Source organism: Dromaius novaehollandiae, chromosome 2, assembly GCF_036370855.1.
Source record: "Dromaius novaehollandiae isolate bDroNov1 chromosome 2, bDroNov1.hap1, whole genome shotgun sequence".
Classification (NCBI taxonomy): domain Eukaryota; kingdom Metazoa; phylum Chordata; class Aves; order Casuariiformes; family Dromaiidae; genus Dromaius; species Dromaius novaehollandiae.
Window position 1 is genome coordinate 159,407,318 of NC_088099.1, and position 20,099 is coordinate 159,427,416.

Here is a 20,099-nt window from a genome sequence, read left to right on the forward strand (position 1 = left end):
AGAGAGGCAGTCCTAAACTTCTGCAAGTAGCCACAGAACCACTGTACCAGCAGTGATACTCCATTCCCAAAGGTCCCAAAAGTAGGTGGGAAAGAAAGCTACCTCCCACCTCCAGACTTGCAGGTCAGTTCATCCTTGTTTTACTTACTAAGTAAAAATTAACAGAATTAACAACTCCAATGTATTCACTGACATACTGTGCATCTTCAAATTCTCATTGATGTGCCTCAGTAACATGGTAAATCCTGGGACAAGGACTCCTTAAAGCAGCTAATTGCTGTGTCCTGGAAAAAAGATGTCCCGGTGTTAGAGAGGGCTGTAGACTGGGTGCAACAGGGAGCAGAATATTGTGGTGGAATTGGACTCAATGGGACAAACTGCCAAGGGCCAAATTCATGGCTCTCTACAAGACTTGAGACCCATTTTAGCAGAGTTTGTTTGGTTTTGATTTTTTTTTGTTTTGATTTTTACTGGCAGTAGTAAAGTAAAAAAAAAAAAAAAAAAAAAAAAAGAAAAGAAGGCTATAATGGGAGCCAAATATTCTAGTATAAATAAGCGTAAGTCCAAGTCAGCAGAGTGATACTGTTTTAATTCAGTGCTAAACTCCCCATATAGATGTAAGGCAATTATCTCCACGTCTATAATGTGTCTGCTGGAAGAAACAGCAACACGATCTCATGTCAGTCTTAACTGGAGTTCGAATGTGATACAGGAACCCCCTTTTAGTCCCTTTTGTTCCTGTGTTGGACAGTGCAAGACAGGTTTCTTGAATTAAACTGTATTGGTGTGGGGGAGTTGCGCCAGCAGTTTCTACCTACTTTTCTGTAATTGTTTAGCAATGTGTCCTTATTCTCATTAGTACTGAAGTGTAGGACCTGTATTCCATGGTCCCTGGCTACCATCACAGATGTGACCAACCACACATTTAATTTTCTTAATGCTTCTAATCCACCTCTGGACAATTTCTTCCTGTGGAATCCTTCTAGTCACAGTAAAGTTTTTCTTTACTAAGGATATCAAAGCACTTTACAGACCTGTAAGAATGAAGTCTAGAAGCACCACTAGGAGTAGAAGAGCAAAATATTTTTATCCACAATTTACAGACATGGAACTAAAGGCTCTTAAATGACTTCCTCAGTATCATTGTACAACTAGTTTTACAACAAGAGTTACAAAGGGAGCACAAACCTTTTGCTTTCCAGCCCCGTAGTTTCCTCCCTGTTTCTCTTTCTTTCAAGAGACCCTGCATAATAATTGAATTAACAACAAATATGATTAAAGTAAGCGGTTCAGTCGAAGTCTTTTTGGAACACTATATATAGAGAGTGCTTTCAAGTAAGAGTCAACCTTTTCTTCTTTTCATTTTTTTTCTTCTCTGCAGTAAGCCTCCATTTCCTGCTTTCTTTGAAAAAATGTACTACGAGCTATCAACAAGGTCACACATTCTGTTACCTTGATTCTAGCGCTCGGCAGGCGCTGCCAAACCTGTATGTGCTGCTCTTTAAAGTAACATCTTGCGTGTTCAGTTTCACACATGGCCCCTAGAGCTTGTAGGTCATGCACAAATATAATGGTGGTCTTTCACAACCACAAGAGTTTCTAAATCACTGTGTTTTGCATTCTTTCCAACTGTGTGCCTTTTCTGGTCACACACCCTTGCAAAGAATGACCCTGGCATACCCCAAATCCTGCTACTCACACTGCTTTCCCCTCAAGTGTGAAATTATTTGATTCACAGCTCTTTGCAGGATTGCATGCAGTTCAGCTCCTGGGTTTACTAGGAAATAGAAAAATGTCTGCTCTAGGACATATTGAGTGTCCATTTAGCTCTGTGGCCTCCCATTAACACTGTCCAGTCATGGATACCTATTGAAGACAGTAAGTATAGGGCAAATACACTTCCTCCCGGTACCCTGCCACCTTCTAGGTCAAGTGAGTAATTGTGCAATGCCCTCATGTGATCTGCACAGCACCCAGAATCATAACTATGGTGAAGGGAGGTAATAGAGAAAGGATCAGAGATGATTTTGAGTACTTGGAGGAACCAGTAGCTCATACTCTTAAGCAATATATTTTCCGTTCCTATCTGATCGTTAGCTCAAGCATATGCTCAAAGCTGGGCATGGAAATGATTGATTAATTAGAGGGAAGATTAGAATTCACAGGGGGTTGGGGTCCAGATTCCTCCTTTGCAGGGTGTTCAGTGGCTGCAAAGGGATCAGTAATTGGAAGATCAGAATAGGAAGAACAGTGAACGTCAGTGCAGATTAATAATAACTACAATTCTTGCAATAGTAGTGCTATACACTTAAATGTTAATGCTTCATCTCCCCCAGGAAAAGTAAATGAAGATTTTTTTTTCCAACTTCAAGGTTTTCATTTCAAAAATGCAATTAAAAGAACTAGTTAAGTCATCAAAAGTCCTGTTGGTTCAAGGATTTCTAGCACTCCATTATTCGAAGTTTGTGTATGTATAAATATTGGCTATTTATGCAGTATCTTAGCACTGAAATATGCCACTTGGATTAGTGTTGATCCTGATGTCTTGTGGCAGTTTGCAGAATTTTTAAAGAAATGGCTGATGACACTTGCAAATGAAAAGCATGTGGACCCCAGCAGACTAGGACACCAGTCTCTTGCTCTGAGTTTTGGTTTCAGATGAACTCAAAAACTTGAAAAAACAAATTGTAAGTGAAACCAAGACTCATTTGGAATCTAAAAGCACCAAGATTTGATCCACTCTGGTATGACTTTTTACTGTGATATTAAATGCTACCTACACAGGAAAAGCCCTCACGCTGCTGTTACAAATTCAAAACCAGTCTGCAGAGCAGATTATATGATTCTCTGATGATAAGCTTGTGAAAGTCCCATTTAGGATTTTTTTCAGCTCTTCCTATGTTCTTGGCTTCCCATAAAGTGTGTTAGATCCACTGTGGAGATCTGATGCACTGACTCCAGCAAAGGAATTTTCTGTGGGACAGGATATTTGCAAGGCCTCTGTGACTGTTGAGTGAGATCAAAGCGCATGCTGACCTTGAGCTTATAAAATCTGTGCATTAAAGAGGTCCATCCCAGAGAAACTCTTTTTTCTGTTCTTTGTGCTGAATATTTAACTTATTTCTGTTTTGGAAGCCAATAGCACAAACGGTAAAATCCTGCCTCACTCAAAATAAATGAAAATCTAGCCCTTGATTTCTTTTAGCCTATCAGGAGAAGGGACTATTCATCTAGTAATCTGGTTTGCTTTGGAGTATTTCATTTCCTATGTATCCTTCTTGTTAAAAGCAAATCTTTCAGAAAGGAAGACAGAATTTTTATTTTAAAACTTTGAAGTTGAGGAGAGATCACTGCTTCCCTTGCTAAGGTGTTCCATTAGCTAAGCACCTGTGCTATTCAGAAGTGTACCTCATTTTTCTTTTGAGTTTGTTCAGTGTCAGTTTCTAGCCCTTACAATGACTCTACAAAGGCTTCTTCAGAACCAAAATTTCTCTGTAGAGGAAATTCCAGGTTGGAATTGCATTCCTGGTCTAAATAGTTTCTCTCTGTTCTCTCCCAAACCAGTCTCTGTTATCACTCGCTGTCATCACAACACAAATTACTTCTGTAGCATCGTATCAGCATCTGTTCTCTCTGTAGTACTACACGATATAATCACCAAGACCTACCAAAGTTCCTTATAAATTAGGGGCATTCTCCTTATTTCTTCCTTGACTGACACAATTTGATCCTCTGAATAGGTAAAGCTTCATTTGATTGCTGAGTAGACCACATTTAAAATAATCCATAATTAAAAAATTGTACTTTTTGACTTGAGTGTTCAGGTTCACTCACCCATCCACAAGGAAGACTGGATTAGGTGGAGGAGATTGGTGTTTTCTCCCTCTTTTTTAGAGAAAACAGTGCTCACTTTTCAAGTTTCAGTTGTTTACTTCCATTGAAAAAGGATGTGCAGCAGCCCTTGCACACAGATTACTGACATAGACAGGTCACCACAATGGTCACCACTGTAGGCATATAGCCTGAAACCTATCAGTACTTTAATCCCAACAAAAGGAGAAAAAGAAAGAAAAGAAGTTTAAATCAGAGATGAAAAAAAAATTTGTTTAAATGATCACATTTAAATCAGTGGAATGATACTCTCTTTGATGGTCTTTTCTTTTTAAATTTGTTTTGTACAGTAGTTTCCTAGACAAATCGAAAATTTCATTCCTTTTGAAATGTCATACTTGCCAAACAAAGGCTGATGAAACAATCTTGATTTCACAAATTGATCAGAGAAGCTGATCTTTTTTTTTTTTTTTAAATAATTTGTCCAAACTGGCCCTAACTTCAGTGTGTGCTTGTTCAGAGAATAGCATTAGAGGTCTGTGTTTGACCTTCAAAAAACTCCAGGTGAATAGCTTACAGTTTTTGACAAACATTGAACTTATTTGGTATTAATAGTGCCTGAAAGATACTGGTGTATAACCATACACCATACTGGCTCTTCATATTTTATCAGCTTTATGAATGTAAGAATAGACCCACTGCAATAATTAATACCTTTGATATCTAAGATAATGAATAATAACTTGATATATAACCAGCAAACTGAAACAGTCGATCAAGTATATGTATCTGTCTGTATTTGTCTCCTCCTTGTCTCGTCCCTTCCATTCTGTCTCATGTACATCATAGCAAGGGAGTACTTCATTGCAGCTTAAAAAAAGCTCAGTTAAAATAAAGCGGTTGAAATCTTGTCACTAAAAATGCAGGGCTGATTGTTGAAAGACTAGAGAAATGTAGATAGCTTTTAATAAACTGTTTTGGCTAAAACCTCCAAACTAAAAATCTATGAATTAAAAATAAAGCATTTGATTTTCAGAATTCAATGTTTCACTTATTTGTTTTAAACCAACATTTCCTGTGGACATCTGCTTCAATGAGATTAAGAATATATGTACTAGTATTATTAAAGAGTTTCAAACAGAGGTGAAAAGGGATGCTCTGCAATGAATTAATTTACTATGAACTGAAATAATTTGACTTACAAACGTATTCATTCTGAAAAACGGACCAATCTTTTTTGCACTGATTCAAAGTAATGGGTATTTCTGAGCAAGAAAGGGATTTATTCAGCAAGTGCAATAACTGCTTAATGATTTTTTTTTTTAAAAATCATATTTTCACAACATTTACCATATGAACTGTTTTTATTTACAGGTTATATCAAATGTGCTTTCGGTACATTAGAAATTAATCAAGGGTGTTTTTCTTTTTAATTTTGAAGAATAATAAGGGTTCCTTGTACTTTAAATATTTTCAATTCCAACAGACATGGATTAGGTCTATGAAATAGACTGGTATGGAGTATTTTAGTAGTGAATATGGGCCTTCACCTTTATTGCATATACTTTCTGTATACAGGATTTTTTTCTCTTGTCACTATCATTGGTTCCATTTTTCCTTTCTTCTTTTTTCAGTCTAAGTCACACAAGGAACACACCAGAGATATTTTTCATCTGATCATGCCTACGCCTTTCCTGGAAGAACACAAGTGAGGATAAAAGAAGTATAACTGCATGCCTGATATGCCTATGTAACTAAAGGAAAGATTTGGGATTTAATTCTGATCCTGACTTCATGTAGTGCCAGTAACTACTATTCTGCGTTAGACAACAAAGCTCCTTGACTTAGCCATGCTGTAGATGGGCATACAGAGGCACCTCTATGTATGTATGTACTGTATGAAGTGCGAAAGGACTTAGGACAAGACCTCCACTTTCTGTTTCAACGTCAAGAACCACAACACCTAAGATATAACTGGCTAGTCCCGGCAAGATCATCCAGACCCCCTCAACCAGATGTCTGTGCTCTTTAAACAGAGGAGACAGCTAAGTGCCTCCGAAGGATGGATCAAAGCCTAGATGTGTGGATGGGGAGCTGCCCAGAGCTAGCCACTAGCAAAATGCAAGGAGCATGTCCCTATTGCTGCCCCTTTCAGGAGCACATGGTGCAACTCAGCACTTGATACTCAGTACCTGTAGACATGTGGGATGCAATCGCTGCAGCCCTCTTCTGAGGTTAAGTGCCTAGCATGACAACATCCCCACTATGTAAAAGCTGACTTGGTATCAGTGCCCATTTCTTGCATGGTAGCTTAACAACTTCAAACATTCCTGTTAGAAAAAAGAGACCTTAGCTATACACCCTTCTTAGTATGCAGGTGTTTGGATCTATAACTTCAACAGCCTAGGAGAATGGCCTCACCACTGTGGTGTTAAATAACTGGGAGAATGGGAGTAAGGAGAAGCAGTACTTTCCACCTCTTGTTGAAATTGTCTACTGTGTAATACAAGGGCAAGAATAGAAGCAAACGAGAGCTTTTGGTGGGGGGCTAGTGATTAGACTCCACTGGGAAAAGGCAGGCATGGCATTCTGGTATCTGGTGAGTTTATACATCCAAGACTTCTTTGACAGAAGACAGAAATAGGGTGAGGGAGACAATAGGCTTGTATCCCAAACTAGTGACTAAAAGTTCTGGCCCTATGGATCAAGGATTAACTCTTTGCAACGGCAAAAGAGAGTTACGGGGTGGAAGAATTCAAAGGCAAAATGAGGCGGAAGAGTAGAGGTAGTAGTGAGGGGAAATGGGTAAAAAGGCACTCACTGGCATGCTTTATTAGACTGAGAAAGTTTTCTAAGGGAAACAGTAGGAAAAATGCCATCATCTTAGTAACTAAAACAACTGAACTGTCTCTGTGACTGTAGTTTCAAGGACAATCTTCAATGAATAGAGACTGTTCTGTTCTATTTCCACAGCACACAGCACAGTAAGATTGTCGTTCACAATTTGTGTTCCTAAGTGCTGTGGCAATAAAAAAATGACAATAATAGCTATTTTTAATCACATGAAGAACCCAAATTATTAAGTAGCATGTATCTTCTTTGCTCTTTTCAGAAATACAGACATTGTCAGACGAGTCCGTGACTTCCTCTTAGTCAGAGATGACTCAGACTTGAAATATAATATCTTCATCCCTTGTAGCCAGGATTCCTTTGTCACTGTCACTTAGAGTGCCCTTGGATATAACAGAAAGCTAAACAGTGAATTAAAGGAGATCTGTTGTTTTGTTTTATTTGACTTTGTAAGAGCAGTAGCATGTCCATGTGGTCTTTGGGTTCAGAATCCTCACTCTTCTTTCTTCGCAAGGACTCATCCCTTCCTCATTGTTTCTTAAAGAAGGCAAAAGTGGTATCCTTTTAAGAGGTCACTAGGATGAATCATCATGTAGAATCACCATTAACTGCCCACACCTCATGTCCCAGTTAACACATTGGCACTTTCCCCAATCTATTCCTTCCTTGCCTGCTCCACAGCCAACCTAAAATGCCAGTGTCAGACCATAAGTGGAATATGCTTTCCTTGAAGGAAAAGAAGAGGACTCTGTTGCTGGCATCTCGGAAGCATAGGCAAGCAAGGCATTCGTTGGTCTGGCTAGCTGCAGTGCTTGGACCTACTATCACTGTATGTATCAGTCAGTCCGGAAGCTACCTCCCTAGGGAGCACTTGGTCTAGAGTCCATTAATCTCCTTAGGTTTTCTGTCCCTTCTTTTCGTAGTGGTCAATTTACCCCTTTATCTTGTCCTAATCTATTGTGGTCATGGAGTTGGGCTGGTTTCTATCCAGGAGAGGTATTGTTAGAATGAAGCATGAGATGTAATGCCTGGGACAATTTATAAATCAATTATTAAATTAAACTAAAAAACAACTAGCTTAATCTGCAGAAGTAGGTCAGATTCATATCTAAATCCTGCCATTGCAGGTGAATAAGATCTGGGATCTTGTTTTCTGGAATTGGGACAATTATAAGAAACAGCAATGTCTTGCATTTAGCTGACCAGTGTCTCATCTTTAAAAGAATTCTAAAGCTCCTTTGCACTGTGTATGAGGACTTCACTTTCTTGTTCCCCTGCATTTGGTGTATATTTAAGAAAGGATTTTTTCCCCATCCATTTCAGTTTTTCCATATCTGTTTTGTACATAACAGTGTTTTGACCTGAGAAAACAAAGGTTTGAGAAGAGACACGAGGAGAACATGAAAGTGTGACTATTATTTTTTAATGCTAGGAGGTGGTTTCTCATTCTCAAGGTCTTCAAAAGAGACAAAAAGTCAGTCCATTTGTTGAATGAGAAAGGAAACACAATAAAATCCAGATCTCCCACTTCCTTTCCCTCATATAAATGATTCTATTTCTTACAGCAGAATAATAACCCAGATCTTAACAGGGGGGAAAAAGAGACCCCTACTGCACGTTTCTCTTTTTCAGTTCAGACTCTGTAGCAGACAAAGATGCTCAAAGTCTAAGCTGATGAGTTTTTTTGGCAGTGATTATCCTACAACAGCATTTCATTAAGTGGTGTGGGGGATTTCCTCTTTACTTCCGCTCCAGGCTTACTCACAGATCACACAGATGCGGATCTCTCAAATGGCAGCCTTTTTTTTTCTCCTAAACCCCCAAGAATTTAAAGATTCCTTTTAGAAAAATAAATTTCCCTTTTATTGTGACTCAGACTTATTCAGCCCAATCCAGCCTATGCAAACACACATGCAGCTTTAAATTAGCATTTGTGAACAAGCTGGGTTTCTTTGGCCATTCGCTGAGACTTGGCAGTTCAGTTCCTTGAGGGGAAAAAAAAAAAAAAGAAAAGAAAAGATTCACATCTATTTATGGCTTGATTTTCAGACATGCTGAGTACCTCCTGTGGACTTTGAGAGTTGTTCCTCTGAAAATCAGGTCACTGTTGTGATGCTGGAAGGGGAGAGAACAAGGAAAAGAAAGGGTTCTGATTTTCAAACACAAGTGTTTATACGATTTTGGAAAGAAAATCAAATAAGTAAAAAAACTAGTTCTCAAAAAGGCCTTGTTTAGAGCTAGGACTGAACACTATTTCAGACTGAATCCACAACTGAGAAATGTCTGTGCTGAAAAGCACTGGCAGTAGCCTGTTTTCTAGTATAAGCAGAACATGCCTTGCCTCTGCCACCAGTAAACTACTGAGATGTTTATCCATGGGTACATGTCCAGTGCTGGCTGGAGAGGCTGCTCTCCTCCTCTCAGCCTCAGCCGCTTCGCACTGTCTCCAGCCAGAAGTTACTGCCCTCGCCAGGTTACTGAGCAGCTGCTCAGTGGGAGCCGTCCCTGAGTTGTTCAAGTTAAAATAGCCCAGTTAATGCAATTTTAAAAGTAGGTCTTTGACTAACATACAGTAGGCAGTGCGCATGTGACCTGTTCAGCTGTGGGATCTGAGCAGGGTGGTGCTCTTTACCAGAGGTAATATCTTGCCTTACTTAGTTTTGAAAGCCTGTTTTTTGACCCAGAATTTCTCCCTCTGTGGCACCTGACATTAAAACACAGTGGCACAGAGAGCAGTTCTTACAAATCCAACCTACTAGAGACTGAAAAAAAAAGGTCCTTTAAAGTGTTGATTTTTTTTCCAAGGTTTATGGTAGTTGGTCCCTAAGTCAGACCTCAAATTTAGGACCCATCCAAACTAAATACAGTCACATTACAACTATGCACTTGTTCATTTTTTTTCTAAGCATTAGATGAAATTGCATGTATATGGTAGACCTTTATTCCCCCACTATCTTCTAACGAAGGGTTTAATGTGAGATTTCCAAAGATACTTAAACTCACAGAGTGAGAATTTTTTGACTTTCAAGGATGTAATCCTTTTTAATCAGTTGTTCTGTATGACAGATTTCCATTTAAAAATCTTTGGGTTTTTTAGGCTATACAGCTTTTTGTAGCTTTTTGACAACAAAAAGTGTCAGTAAAAGTATTATATTTTTCTAAATTTCCAATGCAACTGAAAATCTACATAAATTACAAAAAAAAAAAAAAAAAAAAAAAAGCTCAGGGATTTCTATTCTTCACTCCCAGATGCTCAGCTCCTCTTCAGTGTCAATGGGAATCAAGTATTCAGACCCTCCAGTAACTCTAAATTCCACAGTAAATATTTAAACTCTGAGACAGCTTTTGTAGGTCAAATTGCCTTAAATGGAACTGGAGCAATTGCTATCAGGGACAAAAGTAAAAAAAAAGAGTACAGTATATCTGATAGTGTGAGTGTCCCTGTAGGACAGAATGAAGTTGATTATTTCATTGCAAATGGAATAATATATCTGGCGATCTGTTATTTATTAAGACAAAAACCTCAGCCTTTTGGCCAGAATAAGAATGAAGGTAATAAAATTCTTTTCTTGACCAACAGTAAAATAAAAACAATTGTGTGTGTTGAGTGTCCTTTCTATCTACTATGTTTTATACTACTTGCCATTTTCCTGCAAATACTCAAGCTTTGGAGTTTGGCATAAAAGCTCACGTGGATAAACTCTTTCTGAGTCTCTGGCCTGCACACTAGTCCTGGCAAGTGGGTTTGAAACAAATTCCATGAAATAAGGGATGGGTGGAACAGTAACCCTTATATTTTTGTCATGTATCATATAGCATCTTCCACAGCCTTTTTAATCCAGGATGTTCAGAAACAATATAAAGGAGAGCTCTGGTGAAAGTTGCTTACAAAGCTGTTTAAACAACATTATCAGAACAAGAAAACCTGTGTGTGACATGACAGGAGTGAGATAACTTAAGACAAACATTTTGACACTGAAAGGCAATTGAGACAAGAAAATGAAACTATCTGCCTGAAATTTTCAAAAGCATCAAATTTTAAAGGCAGAAATTCCAGCAATTTCAATCTGAGCTGGATGAATAGTCTCTTTGTACAGCTTTAAAAAATGCAGCCTATATGGATACAGAAATCCCTTTAAAGATTCTTGCTCGAGCCTACTTTATTCATTTCTTGCAAGAGCATCCACAGTATGTCAGACTGGTTCCTTCCCAAAGAACTCTCTAGCTACAGACATACAGCTGTAGAGATCAGTGAAGGGCAACAGCAAAAGCAATTTTCTGGACATGATACCTTACAGATGTAGCAGTCTAAATAAGAGTCCAAATAAAAGTAAATGGGGAAAACTGACTAGTGTCTTTGCTTAGAAGGACAACAATATCTTGATCTTTAAGCAATGAGTCAGATCTTTAGCTACTGATACATTTTATGCCACAAGTTGTTTATATCTGTTTATCGACATTTTTTTTTTTAAAGACAATCTCCAAGTTTCTTCTGACTTTGGTCATTGTTTTGTTCCAAGAAGACATTTGGCTGCCTGGGTGACCGACTGATTCGACTGATTGGTAAGAATGAAAGCACAATGCCTGACATGACAGGTAAATTTTGTTCAGTAAGCCCAAAATGATTAGTAGGGCTGGGTTCTCCTCCTGGTTTTACTCTAAAAGGTTATATGATTATGGGCAACTCAGTGTAGCTTCCAGTCCTTTGTTTCCCTTGAAGATGAAATTCCAGATGTTATTCTTGAAATATTTCCAGACACACAACACCTGGCAATACTGGACTTCTTAGCAGAGTGCACGTCATTATCCAGGTTTGGGCAAACCTCCAGACAAAACCAAACTCAGCTCTCGGACCAGTCTGCCCCCTAAAACTAAAAAGTGCTTTGATTCCATTTTATTCTTTAATGTGAAGTAAACAAGCATGCTTAGAAATCTGTTGTCCTCATATTGCATTTAGAAATATGGCCAAATAACAAACCTAACTCAGAAATAGTGACAGATGTTCTGACAATGTTTGAATCAACACCCAATCTAAATGCAGAAAAGTCTTTGCCCAGGCATAAAATATGGCTGCTGAAATTATTGCCTTATTCCAAAAGTTCTGCCACCTTGTCACGTTTTTTGGAATCCCTTCCTGATCTTTAAACCATTTATTGTTGGTGTTATTTTGTATTATTTTGTGTTGAAAGGCCTAATTTCAGCTGTGGGAGGCTCGTTATAAACATACAGAAAGGAAAGGTTTCCTCTTTATGGTATAAAACTTCAGTTTCTTCACACCTTCCAGGTTCTGCTTATGGCATGTTTGGATCATGTCTCTTCTTCCATCAGCAGAGATGGTGTCCTCAGGACTACCCAGTATAACTATGTTAATACCCTATTCATGCTTGTGACTGTCTTGTAATCATCTATGTTGTCAAATATAGTCTGCACTGTTACGGGTAACAGTTAAGGATGTGACTTCTATACATCTGCTCTTGAAAATTCAGGTCTTCCAACATGTCTATAAGAAATGAGTCAATCATAACGCAGCATTGTACTTGCTTTCCTCAGCTGGGTCCAAAATGTGTGCTGTTTCTTTCTCTTGTTTCAAACAGAAGGTAACTGCAGTGGAGATCAGACCAATACCTGAGCTTTTTTTCAGAGCCAATGGAGAGTTAGAACTGGACAAAAGGTGCATGTGATATTCTTCCAGGCATAATATCTGTGGTTTGCAGGCAAATTTCCAGCAAATCATCCCAAGCAAGTGAAACGAGGTGGCATGCACCACAGTTTGGGCAGATGTTCAATGTATGACAAGATAGTCCCTTCTGAATGCCTCCAGCGTGGTCCTCCCATGTCAGCTGGGGAGATCGCTGGACCTGGTTTCACTGGCACAGCCTCAGATGCCCAACTGAGCTTGTTTCTTTCTCAGCAGAGCACAGTTACCAGTCACAGCACATGGTGCTGATCATCATAAATGTCTGTACATTTTCTTTACGCCCTCTGGTCATGATAGACATAGTTAACAGCATTGTTATTTGTGCTAAGACTTCACTGTTAACACCCACTGAAAAATATGGGGATGGTTCCCATTTGTGTTATATCATTCTCTGCATACTCAGGCAAACATTAATGTGCCAGTTATACCTATTCAGATATAGACTTCCTCCCAAGGACCCTGAAAAAGCATAGTGCTGCTGTACTAGCAAATCAAACTAATTAGAGCAGATGTAGACACAGGCAAGAAACTTAAGATTTTTTTTTCTTTTTTGCCAAGAAGTTTTTAATGTGTCAAAATATTAAAATGGGACTGAGGAAAGGAAAGGAAATCTATGAATCCTTCTATGAATATATGAATCTAAAATTAGAGCAGGAAGTGTTGAGGTTGTTCTTGCCCTTTTTATTTTAATTATAGAACCAAAATATGTGGTTTGAGTCACTTTTCCACTAGAAGGTAACAAACAGAACAAGTTACACACTTATTTTGGTTGTTTTCTTCTTGTTTCTTATTTTTTCAAGGCAAATAAGTTCCTTCCCCTGAGTGGCTCCCACAGTTTGAACTACTTATCTACAGGTGTTAAAAGATATCTGATGCTTTAAGATAGAGCAATGTTGCCCGCTCACTCCACCCACATGCTTATGGGTTCTGAAAACCAGTCAGGCAACAACACAGGTTTATTTGTACATCTTCAGCCTCCTCACCCCCACAGCTGTCTACTAAAAAAGGGTGAACTGTCCTTCTTTAAGTGAGCAGTGATGTAATGGTGCCTGTTAACAAAGTCTCTGTGGTATTGTGATTGCAGGACTTTCCATTAGAGTGACTTTACTGGGACTTCTCCAAGAAACAAATTCAGATGTAATCACCTCATGTGTTGCAATGGAAACAGCCCCAGAGTACTGCTCCAGCGTTTCAAATCAGAAAGTAAGGAAAATAATTCTGTATGTTTTAATAGTAATTTCTTGCAGTCCCTTTCCACATCTTTCATTGTCTTGCGAGTGCTCTTCATATTTTGAAGAAAGTAGAGTTGTTGGAGAGGACAAGGAAAAAGTCCACATAGAATTTTGCAAAATTAAAGGAGAAAAAAGCTAGGAATAACTGGTTTTATGAGGTTCTGCAACACTGCTCCAGTTTCCTGTTATTGCAGGCAACAAGAACTCATATAATCCCCTTCATAAAATGAAAAAACTTCATCCTGAATCTGCTTAGATTGTTTTGTGCCTGTTTTGGAAAGTTGTTCAAGAACCTTACTACTCTGAATAGTGGACACCTTCTTATTGTTACTAACGTGCAACTCTTCAAGGCCAGATTAATTTTGTCTCTGTCTTTTCCAACTCATTTTCCACATAGTACTAAGAAATCCCATCATGTTTCTTTAGTTCCCCCCCCCCCTTTTTTTCCTTCCACCTCTGCAGTGTTCCAATTCTCCTATGTGCTGATGATGTTTCCCGACTTTATGTCATCAGCAAATTTTATTACTCTCTTATTATAATATTTTGGCTGTGCTTACTAATAAATATATTAAGTAAGATGCATTTTGAGACTATTTCTAGAGGAACTCCCTTCCCTTTTAGCACAATCCACTGTAAGCAAGAAGCTCCTTACCCAATTTATGATTCACATATTAATTCACATCTTTTCCAGTCTAATCAAAGGATTCTTACGTGTCAATGTACAATGTTGAAAGCCAAATAGATGTAATCTACTGCAGTCTCTTTGTCTAAAATTCATTTCTCTTGGGACGATATGGAGCATTCTGGCACAATCTCTCTTTAGTAAGGTCATGTTACATCTCTTGAATGTCTTTAAACATTGTTTCTAGAGCACTGAACATAGTTAAGTCCATAGTTTGGACTAACTTTAAAATTATTCTCTTACGCAGATGATATTTTTTCATAAAATTACTCTCAGGATTTTTGAAGGAGGAAAGTAGAGTTTGTCAGTGATGTCCACAGCTGATAGCAGAAAGGAAAGATAGCCTCATCCACACTATGGAGAAGTCAGCTAGAATCTTTCTGCTGACTCCAGTGATCTCTGAATCAGTCTTACTGCAGTCTAGAAAATCGCTGCTTTTTTAAATATCCACTATTGATATTATTTGTCCCAGCTACTGAGACAAAGAAGGAGTAAATATGGCATTATAACACAGAGCAGATTATATTTCTCTTTGTTTCACTGGCTAATTGGTAACTAATTTACCCATCACTGTTTTTTGCTGAAATTTTTGATATTAATAAAGAATATGGTGCAGTGGCATGCTCGTGAACTGGCTAGTCTGATAAACTTTCCATCTATAACTTTTGGACCATGTGACATCAGAAAGTATTGCTTCTGGACCTCATGTATAACTTAAGATTGAAATAGATATCATTCAAATACAATTGTGTCATTATAACACAGTCATAGCAATAACAACACTTTTTAAAAAAGATACTTATATCTAATTATAAAGTTCACATCATTCCAGTTATAGAGTCGACCTATAATATAAAGCTTAATCTTCTGTGCTGAAAGGAGAATCCTTGTCCCATGGAAACCAGGCTCCAGTTCCCCCAAGAAAGTACAAGAAAGCTCCGACCTCATGGTGTGTTCATTACCACCGATGGGCATTTCTGTCCTGTAAAACTAGGGACAGAAGTAAATCCAATGTCACAAGAGATGGCCTTGTCATGGTTAAGCTGGGGGAATACTCTGTTTCGGATTGAACAAAATTCCTTAGAAAAAGTAGATTTTTCTGTTGGGCTCTCAACACCCTCAAAAATCCACATTCTACACAACTCTGTGTTCCCAGACCTACACATGCATGCAGTTTTTCTAAAACATGGGGAATGTTCCTCTGGAAAAAAAGAGATAGACAGAGGAGTGATGCAGGAAGGGAAAGGAGAGTTTTTGCCTTTCTGTTTCAAGATGATGAAAATACTGGTCTAAACTGCACAGCTTGTTACAACTGTACAGTTGTACAGTTCTGTTGTACAGAAATATTACTCTCAGAGAGGTAAAAAATGGTATGGATTCAGGAAGAAGTTTAGGAAAATTTTAAGGGACAAAATTCATGTCTGAGATCACCTTTTACATTTCTTTGCAACAGACAAAATATCATGAATATTTGTTTCTTCCTGTTCAATCTCTGCATTAGCTCTGCCTTCCCTTTTTTTCCCTAAATTGATATATCTTGCAAACTGATAGATAAAATGGTGGAAATCACGCAATTCTCTGCTTTCCATATTCTCTGGTTAGAAAGGGCAAAAGAGAAAGTGAACTGGTATTGTACTGTCAGATCCCTCATGCAAATCACTCCAGCTACTACAGACTGACCACTTGATCTTAGCTTTAAGAAACTCAAATCTGCTGCTACTTTGAGTTTACATATCTCAAGACTGTCTGACTTTATAGGCTTGAAAGGTTGTATTGAAGGAATGTTGTGATTCTGAAACAGAGAAAAAAAGAATTCCACTGTGGTACTGACTGAAACCCTTGAAGCTCTTTCTAAACTGATGAGTATGATACTGCTTCTTCACAGTCTGGGTATGAGCCCCAGCACACCCCAACCCCTGCTTACCTTTTAGTCTACGTGGTGTCAGGACCTTGATCACATTGCTCTGGCTGTCACAGACATCCTCAGGCATGCATTCCTATTGCTAAATAGATCAAACTCCACTGTGAAAACAACAATACTTTTTTCAGCCCCACTACTCCCATTCAGAGGTTGTCCCAGGAAACTTTCTCCTCTGACAATTAGAAACTTGCAGCTTATTTCCAGCCTGAGTCATGCATAGTCAGTTCTCACTCATTCAGCCTTGTGCTAACATGTTTCTATAGCTTTAATAGTCACTTCTCTCCACGGAATACATCCTGATGCATTAAGTGGCAGCAGTGGTATCCCAGCTCAGCATATATCATTTGGGTAGAGTAAGCAAGCAGAGTTTTTCAGGCTTCTCTTACAAGTAAAACTCTCTCTTACCTCTTTATTGGTTTCCATGAACATGTTCCTTCTTTCTATAAGAAATCTCTGGATTTATACATCTGTCCAGAATTTCTGTCTCATTGAAATGCTCTTTGTATTCAAACTCTAGTCAAGCTGGGTCTAAAAATCCTATGTTTTTCTGCAGGACATGCTGAGCGCCGTAGTATTAGGAATATCTGCTTGGTCCAACACTTCCCAGAAACATAACCCCTGGAGATATCATATCTACTGTTTAGCTACTAAACAAGTTTACACCAATGCAGTAAGTCTGAAGAGCTGCAAAACATTGAATTCAGCACATACGTATCATTTTACTGCATATAGGTCTCTCTGGGAAATACAGGGAGGAATAGGGCAGTTCTCCTTGTCTCAGTAGCATCCTTTACCCCTTTCCAATTTGAATGAACAGGGATGATTGTAAATGAACTCATTAGCAGTTCACTATACTTGGAGTATCTTACCTGATACAATTTTGAATTGCCTTTGCCTTTTCCTTAGCCAAATCCCAGCATTGCCTCAGAGTTTTCTGCGACTGACTGATTCATTTAGATCTCTTTTTCTGTATCATAGTCAACTGAAGAGCACACACTTCATAGCAAAAGTTCTTGTTATTAATATCTAATGCCCATATTAACTTCTAATATTATCACCTTCCACTACATGACTGATGCAATTCCAGATTTGTGCCTCCAGCAAATTTCATTAATACAGTCCAAATTTTTGCAACAAGGTCACTAACTGAATATATTAAATAAGCTATTAGTACCCTTTTCCATAGCTAGCACCTTATAGTTTTCCAGCTTAACTGATAATTCTGGTCACATACCTCTGATTCATTTTAATTGCAAAATAAATTCTAAAACAATAAGTTTGATATTTCTGAGTATCTGGTATCATTTAGTCTTGTCAACACTGCTAAATACATTACCTGAACTACTTTTCAACTTATATTTTGAACTGACACTTTGCTCTAGAGAAAGAAGATCCTCAGGTGGTGAAAATTTGAGGTAATACCATGGTACATTAATAAAGAATCAGGCCTGTATTTTTAATGCTATGGATAGAGATGAAGTAAATGACAACAATTTTTTTTAAATCTTATTCATAACAACCCTACAATTTTTAGGTAGGGTTTTTCCAGATCAAATAAATAGAGAGATTTTCTTTTTCTTTTTTCTTTTTTCTTTTTTTTTCCTCCTTGAAACAGTGACTGGTTTGATTTTCAGAAGCACTCTGCACTGATCAGCTCATCTTCCACTGGAAATGGAAATATTACAGGCAAGTAAGACTGAGATAAACCACTTTTAAAATGCTGAATTTGAGATTCAATACATGAGAACATATGGTGGAGAGGGAGTCACACAGGATAAGAGTCACACCCAAAAGCATTTTGTTTAAATGTGTGTACATTCTGGTGAGGCAGTAACAGAAGTTTTGAGTTTTCACATTACTGCTAGTAAGATTTACTGTGAAAGAGCATTAGTTGTAGCAGGCAGAGAGCACCACTTCTGTGATGTCTCACCACATCCAGCTAAACTGTGCTTAAATCACTCTAGCCTTAAGCACTCTTGAACCAGCTCAGTAAACATGGTTTTAATACAAGCAAGGATTGGACCAGAGCAAATCAGTGCCAGAGCTTGGAAAACAACCCAGGACTACTGGCCCCCAAGTCTATGCTCTAATTAATGCAAACATTTCCTTTCTCATCCAGCAAGTTAGGACTGCAAGGGATATGAAATGACTTCTGAGGGTTTATATGTGTTGTTTGACTAACCTGCATCTTGTAAACATTAGTTATGATTAGACTTTTAGTACAAATTCCAGATTGCAGAGATCACTGTTCTCGGTCAGATATTTTTCTGATTCATTGATGTGTTTTGTTTTTCCTGGCTTTGTATTAAGGGACTTATGCCTCACTGTGTTGTGTAACAAGGATTGGGAGCTGCTCTTTGGCTACAGCACTGCTCACGCAAAGATACTTAGCCCCAGTAAAGCTGTTTTAAATCTGCCATCTAACCAACAGCACTTTTCTTCTGCTTTTTTTCCATTGGCTGTGAATGGTCATTTGTTGGCTCTGGTTCAGTCCTCCTGACAGGAAGGGTTTTCTTGAGGACAATAGAACATAGCTAGGGTGTCTGAGCATCTATTAGACTTTCCATAACAGTCTAAATTAGTGCTTTTCAAACTGCTTTCACCTTGCAGCCCCCTCAACCTTTTCACTGGGAGGAGCAAGCCCTATGTGTAACAAACTTCAGTCTAATGAGAGGATGCCCGCATGATATAGTTCACAACTCCTCAGATGACTTCCTGGGTCACAAGCTGAGAAAGGCTGCCCAGAGCCAAAGTCTTATATGTGAACTCACCTCAGTCTAGGGAGTTTTCAATTCAGATCCAAAGATTGTAATGGGAGAAATATTTCCAGTGATAACTTTGCATCGTTGCTTCTGTTTAAAGTCTGTCGCCATTAATGGTGTTTTCTCTACATCAGATATTTTGCTTTGTCAGATTACTTACTATCACAGAGGTGGGTTCATAAATTTCTGGTTGAATCAAGCCTTTCATTTCTAAATACACTTGTCACCTTCTGACCTTTTGAGTTTGAAGGAGGAAGGGTAGACAGAATGGGGTACAGATGGTGTAGAAGAGCTTTTCCTTTCTTAGATGTTGCAGGGCAAGCGGCACATCACAGAATACGCTGGTAACTTCACATTGGGTGAGAAAAATAATGGGAATTTTCCTTTCCTCTGGGTATGAACAGCTCTCACACAAACAAGTGTTTAGTAGGCAGCCTGCAGCATCAGTTACTCACCGCAAACAACTCTTCTGTTTCCGTACTCAGGTAGAAGTGTGTGATGGTATTTCACTGTACATATACACTCTGTGTTGCCTTTTTGTGGGTGAGTCAATAGCCCTGTGTGTTTTTCTAACCTTTTCTCCCATCTAAAGAGCAAACGAGTGACCCCACCATTTTATCATGGGGAAATAAGGTGGTGAGGAGAAGGCTGTCTCTCAGGCAAGACACAAGCTAGGAAAGGGGAGGACTTTGTAGCTAGGGGTAAGGAGAGAAGAGTTGCTTCCTTTTTAGGCTGAAGATTTCCTGGGATATCAATCAGATGTTCTGAAGTGCTAAGATAACTTACCAAAGTCTCAGATATTCCTGAAAAACAAAGCTGAATCTTACAAAATAGGGATCTAAAAGTGGAGTTTGTACAGACTAACTTATTTTCAAAAGATCACCAATCCTTTCCTTTTTACGTATATGGATTTAGAAACCTAATTTAAGTCATTGGTTTTTGAATATGGTAACCTGGAAGACTAATAATTGCCCTTTTGAAAAGTAACTGTCAGTCACGTTCCCTTGTAAGAATATTGGTATAAGGTGACCTATGTTTTCTGGAGTTAAGTCAAATTTCTAGCAATTGATATTGTTTTTCCTTTCTTTTCTCATGAAGTCAGAGCTTTGGTTTCCTTTCTGCA

General features: G+C 38.4%; 1 long non-coding RNA gene across 1 annotated transcript; it reads left to right on the top strand.

The window, feature by feature from the left end:
- Positions 1–13,335: 13,335 nt before the first annotated feature.
- On the top strand, positions 13,336–19,462 carry LOC135327641 (uncharacterized). The gene is made up of 3 exons (XR_010388064.1): positions 13,336–13,582; positions 16,768–16,884; positions 17,830–19,462. It is a non-coding gene; the product is annotated as an uncharacterized LOC135327641 (long non-coding RNA).
- The last annotated feature ends 637 nt before the right edge of the window (positions 19,463–20,099 follow it).